General features: G+C 33.4%; 1 long non-coding RNA gene across 1 annotated transcript; it reads right to left on the bottom strand.

Annotated features, from left to right (window-relative positions):
• LOC107642015 lies at positions 221 to 3,720 on the bottom strand. The gene is made up of 2 exons (XR_001620575.2): positions 2,692 to 3,720; positions 221 to 416 (listed from the first exon to the last, which is right to left on the bottom strand). It is a non-coding gene; the product is annotated as an uncharacterized LOC107642015 (long non-coding RNA).

The following is a 7,825-nucleotide window of genomic DNA, read 5'->3' as shown; positions in this document are numbered from 1 at the left end:
TTGGTTTTCGGTTCTAATTTAATAATTGTTTATCTAATACGTTACTCGTGGGCATATGTTGTAATACCCTAACTTTTAGCACCTCATGATTGTATTAAAAGTCCAGGCGTTACTTACCGCTAAACCTTTTTATTATATACTATCTTTATTTAATATTGAGCTTTCGTGAATACGAATTGAAACTTCAGTAAAAAAAACGGAAAGTTTTTACTTTAATCACTTAATCACAAAGATATATATATATTCACATAGCATTGTTTACATAGACTTATTTCAAGATACTCGAATACAAATCCTATCCCCTCTAAAACTAAAAACAATAAACAACGAGGAGAAAAAATAAAATCTAAGAACTTAACTTATAAACTCAATCTTCTATGCTCTTGTAATTTCGCACTAAGCCTTCGCACCTGTACCTGAAAGGGGTGGAGATAGGGGGTAAGAATTTGGGAGTTCTTAGTAAGGTCAGGGTTAGAAGTTAAGTTCATTTTATATATACTTGGTCAACAATAACAGTTAACAAGGGACAATTCAATTCAACAACTATAGAACATATAATTCAAACAGCCATTTAGCACACCCACAATCACAGGAAACACATTCACAAACAAATATGCGCAAACAAGTATGATGCATGTCTATTCCTATCACAAGTAATGAGCTCATTTGTCGATTTCGACCTGCACCCAACGCAATTCGACTCGCAAGTCAGATAAGGCATTCCAACGACATAACCTCTGCAAGTTTCTACTTCTTGCAGGTGCTGATTCTCCAGCTGAAGTGCCGAACATGACCTCTCCAAGTACTTGCAGGCGCTGATTCTCCAGCTGAAGCATGTGCCACTTTCTTCTCGAAGCCATTCCATACACACGGGCATCCCCGAACAATCATTTACACACAAGGCTCACGACCTCCAGTGAGCGTTACGTATCGCCGTCCTCACTGAGCCGTCTCTATTGTGTCAAGTGAGCGTTACGTATCGCCGTCCTCACTAAACACTTGGCACTAAGGCCCAACAACACTCAATATCTTTTAAGTTTCTGCTCTCTGCTCTTCTGTGGCAGAGGTCCCTTTACTTAATAAACCAAATTCAAGACATAACTTGAAACAAAATCTATTCTCAAAAACTGAATGTAAAACCTTATACTTTCTTAATAAATCAAGTTAAAAATAAGACTTTTTGTAATAAATCAAAATCAAATAGTTTTCAATAATTAAAACGTTTTCTTTGAAGTTCAGCCACTTTTTACTTTAATAAAATTTAGACTTTTCAAATCTTGTGTTATTAAATCAGACCAATAATTATTAACAAATCAAATCAATAATTTCTCAAAAATAAGCTTATAAATTAGATTTTTAAAATGAAATCATTTTTCATATATTTTTACAAAAATTGGACAGCATTTTTTCTTAAAGTTAGACTTTGCCACCCTTTTCGGGTCCCAACCGAACTATTTTCAACCTCTTTTAAATCATTTCTGTTGGGAATAAGTAGTATGACCACAATCCAATTAATCACGTGTCAAATAATTTGTTATTGTTATTATATTAAAATGTTAATATAATAAGGTCCTTGATTAAATTTATAGATTTATCATTGTGATAGTGATCATAATATTGAGAGATAAATCTTTTATAATTTAATCTAAATTGTTCTTGGTCATAGGATTATTAAAAAGGACATTAATAATCCGGAGAGATCAATATATATATAATGGTCTTCATTGGATGAAGATTAATAGATCTCATTTATTAAATTATATATATAGATGGTGCATATAGAGATATGACCATTGAATTGACTCACTTTGAGAATTCCTAATGGTTATAATTACCGTATATTTGTCAATAGGATATTCTCAAGATGAACATAGTAATAGAGTTTTCTTTGACCTGCGACTGTCATAGTAATTAACAATGTATTTATTATACTTTGATTTCGGACACCTAATACCCTAGGGTGATAGTTGAATGGATATTGGGTATAATTTAAATACTTGTAGAATTAATGATTAGTCAATAAGAAATCCGTCAACTCTCGGTAAAGAGTTTGCGCTCTGATTATAATGACTGAGATGAATAAAACCTTGGCCAATGGGATTGAATGAATGAAGAAATGAGTTTCTTAGGTCATTCACAATTCATTATAATAATGGTAACAAGTTAGAGTTTGACAATTAAACCATACTCTAAGGGTTAACCAAGAGCTGGAAAGATGGAAAGAATTATACTTTGTTCTTTTGAGGTTCTTAGTAAAAATCATACTATCGGGTCATTGAGGAGTGTTGCTAGACGCTAACCTTCATTAGTAAATTTAGTATGACTAATTTACTACCCGCTTAGTATTGAACCTATGAGGTCATACACTAACGAGTGTTCTAATTTTTGCTGTAGAATTATTTAATTATTATTTTGATTTGATCAAATAAATAATTATATTAATTCAAATAGAATATTAATATTAAAATAATTTTGTAAAACACTAAGTAAATTAACTAAACTTGTTTAATTCTCAGTGATTTGCACAAGCCACAACAATACCATAGAAGGCCCCATTCTTGAAGTTCCTAGGCCAACAGACATGCATGGACAACCTTGTGACAATGAATTTTTATGAGAGCAACAAGAACAGACCAGCAACAAGAACATCTCATAAATTGCAACAAATTATGAAAAAATCAAGTTACTAACCTCAGAAGAAGACATTGAGTTGCAGGAGAGGGCTCGAATCAAGGGTTTGCTCGGTGACGGAGACTGCTGCTCGGTGACAGAGAAGAACGGCTCAGACGAAGATCGACGACGGCGTGAAGATTGCGGTTAGATGACGGTGTGATGGAGATCGACGACGTCCTTCACGGTGACGATGGAGGACTTGGGACTGAACTTTGAAGGACGGCGGCAGCTCTCTGACTCACTGGCTCTCTTAGGCTCTCATTCTCTCAGAGTCTCAGGCATGGAGGAGAAAGATGGAAGTGAGGTTATTGAAGCCTTGTGTTGGGGGTTGTGTGTGGCTGCGCTGAGTGGTGAGTGCTAAATTAGGGATTTGGGGTTTGGTTATTAGGTTAAAGGGAAAACTAGTAAAAACAAGCATTTCTGAACTAATTCTTCGGTTTGGTTCGGTTCCTGTTGTGCCAACCGAAAATTGAACCAAACCGATCGGTTTAATTCGAAAAAAATAAAAAAACTAATTTTTTTTGGTTTTTTATTCGGTTGTTGTAAATTTTGGTTCGATTTTATAGTAAATTTCGGTCCGATTCAGTAACTTACACCCTATGTGTATGGTTACTTACGGATGTAAGGAATGGGTGGAGCTTGCAGCTCTATTTTGTAACAATCCTCCATTGCTTAGAGCGTGAGATATTCTGCTTCCCAGTGGTAGTCAAGCTAGACAAGTTCTGGCGCATCTCCCTTGTTCATACACCTGATACCTCTCTCATGGTTCCTGTCGCCAAAGTATAGGAGTCAAGCGTGATCTGCTTCATCGAGGGTCTCGTATTTGCGCCAAAGGTGGTGTTCATCATCATGAGTCTGCTCGTGGACGTCTTTCACAGTGGTATAGATCCTGGGGAACTAGCCTCTAAACATGTAGTAATAGTCCATGGAGTTTTTTATGTCCATGTGGTTTTTGTGAGTCGTGAAAAAGTCACGAGTGAATGGTGCTAAAGGGGTGCTTATAATGGGAGAAAAAAGGGTACCTTGTTATGGTCAAATTTGTTCACCTAAGGTAGGATGGGCGGGGTTTAATTTGTCGCTACTGAAGTGGACCCCACGTAGAGGGAATCCGATTCCTTTATGGGAATTTGCCCTTGGTGACTATCGAATGTGACAAGTTGAAGTTCGGTGTTTTCTTATTTAGGTCTTTGACAAAGACACATTCCAAATCATGTAATTAGATTTTATGGGTTTCATTTGAAGAAAAAATACACCAATGAGTAATCAGTAAACATAATTATGAAAGAAAGGAAAAATATTGGTTGTTTTGTATATTAATACTTGTGAATAGTAATGAATTGTGTAGAAAAGCTAATATTTTCCCAATAAGTAGTAGGGATAATACTGCTCGGTTTGGTGAAGTTTTTACTTTTTGATAGTAGCTTATGAAAGTTGTCTTTTAAAAGATAACCTCTTCAAAAAGTTTTACCAAATTAAGCCTACATGTTATTGGAGGTAGATGCAATAGTGAAGGTCTTGTTGGAGAACATTGTTGGAAATGAATTTATTTGGTTAGTGAAATATAAAAAAGTTGTTAAGTTTCGATATTGAGAATTTTTGTTGGAAGTTTTGAAAGGGGAATAATAGTGTTGTGACTAGACCAATGAGGTTGTCACATCCACGGACTGGTTTGTTTTTAATGTTGAAATGTGAAGTTGACACATTTGGATTTAGTGAGATTTTCTTCGTAGATGGTGCGCACGTGCTTTTGAGGTCCACACACAGTTGGAATAATTTGTTGTGCCTATGAAATAGGCACAGACCACTATATAATATATTTTGATTTTGAAAAGAATATAGGTTTAGTAGGGTTTGAGGGTTTAGAGTTACAAGTATAGGGTGTATCGAGGATAAGATGATTGTAGAAGGAGGGTTTAAGGTTAATGACGTGTATTTTAATTTAGGGAATATCATTTAGAAATATGTAAGATTAATAAAAAAAAATTTGAGTAATTATAGCCAAAATTTATTTAAAAATATTAATGGAGTTGGTTTAGCCATAAAATAATGTAATATCCATAGATATGCATTATATTGGTGACATTATATATGGAAGAATAAAAAGGATAGTGTTACATTTGAGTTGGATAATTGTTATGGTTAAGATGTTAATAATGTTGGGTCTGATAGGAAGACAATTATAAATATATTGTGGGGTTTGTGGGAGGAGTATCAGGACTCATGTATGTGATTAATGATGAGTGTTACGTAGTTATATTAATAACTACATTTATTGGCAATCAACCGATGACAACTTTCACATTAGGGTTATGTGTTTGTTATGATAGTTGTCTTTTAGAAACTTAAAATTGGCTCAACAAGTAACTTCATTGGCACAATAAGACATATTAATCATGTCATTCAGTAGAAGGTTTAGTTGCTTAGGTTGTTGGAAAGTAGAGTTGAAATGAGAATTTATAATGTGTGTTTGGTAGGAGACAATATTGATGAATAAGTTCAGGGATGTTCACGGATCGAATCGGATCGAATATGGCCAAAATTGCAATATGATCTACACTAATATCATCAGATCAGATCTCATAGTTGCGTTTTTTGGCCTCGGATCTAATCTGATCCGCACATTTTCGGATCGGATCAGATTGGGTATCAGATATATTCGGTAAACACTAAAAAATTAATATTTATTTGAGGGAGTATTTTGGTGAAGATTTTTAAAAACCTCCATAATACATTTTATTTATGGCAATTTAAAAAATCTCCACTTATAATTAATTAAAATTCATAATTTTAAAACAAAAGCTCATTTTCTCTTTTCCCCAAAATGAGAGGCGTTGAGTTAGCTGAGAGAGTGGCTATGAAACTCTAGGTTTTCCACCTCCATTTTCACTGCCATTCCGACTGCCGTTTCTGCCGCCGCCGCCGCCGTTACCACTGCATTGTCCATTGCAGTGGAGACCTTCTAGATCGAGCCACCTCTTCTATCAACAAGTTTTTAGATCTACTCTCTATACTGTGGTTGCTGCTACTGCTGCCACCACAATTTCTGTCACCGTTGCCGCTATAGTTTCTGCCGTCGATGCCGCCATAGTTGCCATGGTACAATGCATTTTCAGATCTGCTCACTTCCGAGTTTTTTCTTCAACACTGCTTTCTGTCACTCCAATTTCTCCTTTGAACTACTGTTGGTACTTCTTTTTCTTCTTCTTTCCTATTAATTTGCTGATATTTCTTCTCTGTTAACAATAAATTTCTTCTCTTACTGGTATTCCCTATTTAAGATTTCACAAATTGTCATGTTAGTTTTCGAGTAACTCCTTGCGTTTAACATTCTCACAATTTATAATTGATATTCACTTTTTATATTTTTCGTTGTCTGTTCCCGTCATTGAATTGAATATAGCACATTAAATATATAATTATTTTATACCTTCCACATAAGTGACCTTCCCTCTTTCAATTTCATTGTTGATTTTGTTTCTTATTTTTCTTTATACCGTTGAATTGGTTCATTTGGTTAATTTTTTTTAATCAAACTTTAAGAAATCGTTAATTTATTTATATTAATATATTTTTTTGCATTGTGTGGTACTTTGTCTTCGATTAATATATTTTATGTTCGTTGCGTTTTTTTTGTTTTCCCGGTTGAATTTCTTTTAATTTTGTTGCTGAAAATATAACTTATTTCTATGTCTTTTCATTTTTTAATTTTGCTCTTTTGTTCTTTATTTACAAGTTGTATTCAGTTGAACAAAATCCATTGTTTTACGAACTGTAAATTAAATCACTTTTGTGTTGATGGTGGTTCAAGTCAAGACATTAATTACTGATGTTGACTTTTGCAAAGATGCAGAAGATTTTGCTGATGGATCTTGAGATCTTCCTTTCTTGAAAGCTTCCTCAGTTCTGTTGCAACTTTCTTACTGGTATTCCCTTTTATTCTGTATTTTTTTATTGTTTTTCATTTGCATTGATAAGGAGTCTTGGAAACGAGGCAGGGAAGACATGATAATTGATCGTTGAAGCTGTTTTGTTTCATGCGAGTAATTAGTGGATTTTTTTATGTTAGGAGTGATTATTAGTTACTTTGTTTTGGTTGGTTGATCTGCATTTTGTATTTTTATTCCCTATTCTTATTTTTTAAGTTTGACTTATAGAATATGTTTAAAATCAATGAATATTTTTTACTATGTATGTGACTTAGGCTTTTTTAGATGAATGTTCATCTTCACAAAAAAATATTGGAATTCTGCTATATTAGTTTATTTTCCAATAGTACATATTTTAGGATTGCATTTTTTTATTATATTTCAGGATTGCGTTGTTCGAACAAACAGAAATCGGAAAGAATGCCAGCCTTGTATGAACCTTGACAACTATGTTGATGAGAGAACAACTTTCTGATTTCCAGGTAACTTTACTTGCATTCTACATGCTATTTTCAACGTTCTTTCTAATTTAAACATCATTCCAAAAAAGAATTTATATCTATATATATGCTACATGTGAAGTTATTATAATTTGTAATTTCTCTTGCTTGAATGTCCAGGGAATTATGGAAAGAATTTATCTTGTGCATTCTTTAGTAATGAAGGGAGGATAAATAATATTGTACTTGTCTGCGTCTATTTATCTATTTGAATGTCTTGCTGTTTTGTATGGATCTATATTAACTTAAAGACCCAATGCTTAATAATTAGAAAATGAAAGGAGTTAATTATTGTAAATGGGAGGTTAGTAGTTTACATTTCACATGGCATTTTCTTGACATTTTTTTCTGGCATCACAAATGCTCAAAGTTATTTTCTACACTAATTGTTCTAACTATAATGAAGCACTTGATTATTTTTGTTGACTTTACTGTCATGCTTTCGTAATAACAGACTAGTCTTATTCATAAAGGTATAAGAGTATTTTAATATTGGATATTGAACATGCAATTTTGTGAATTAAATGTGAATATTACCTGCTTGATATATAAATTTTGAGTAGGTTGCGTAGCTGCTTTGCTGCCACAATTCTTGTATGCTGATTTATTCTTATGCTCGAACTTAAAATGTAGAGAAATTTTCACTATTCTCAATTCTGAGAGAGAATTTGTAAAATTTGCCAATTTTGTAACTTTATTCATAAAAAACTTGTAACTTAATAACAA

This window comes from Arachis ipaensis, chromosome B05 (assembly GCF_000816755.2).
Source record: "Arachis ipaensis cultivar K30076 chromosome B05, Araip1.1, whole genome shotgun sequence".
Classification (NCBI taxonomy): domain Eukaryota; kingdom Viridiplantae; phylum Streptophyta; class Magnoliopsida; order Fabales; family Fabaceae; genus Arachis; species Arachis ipaensis.
The sequence above is the reverse complement of the archived record's forward strand: the minus strand, read 5'-3'. Positions and strand labels throughout refer to the sequence as shown.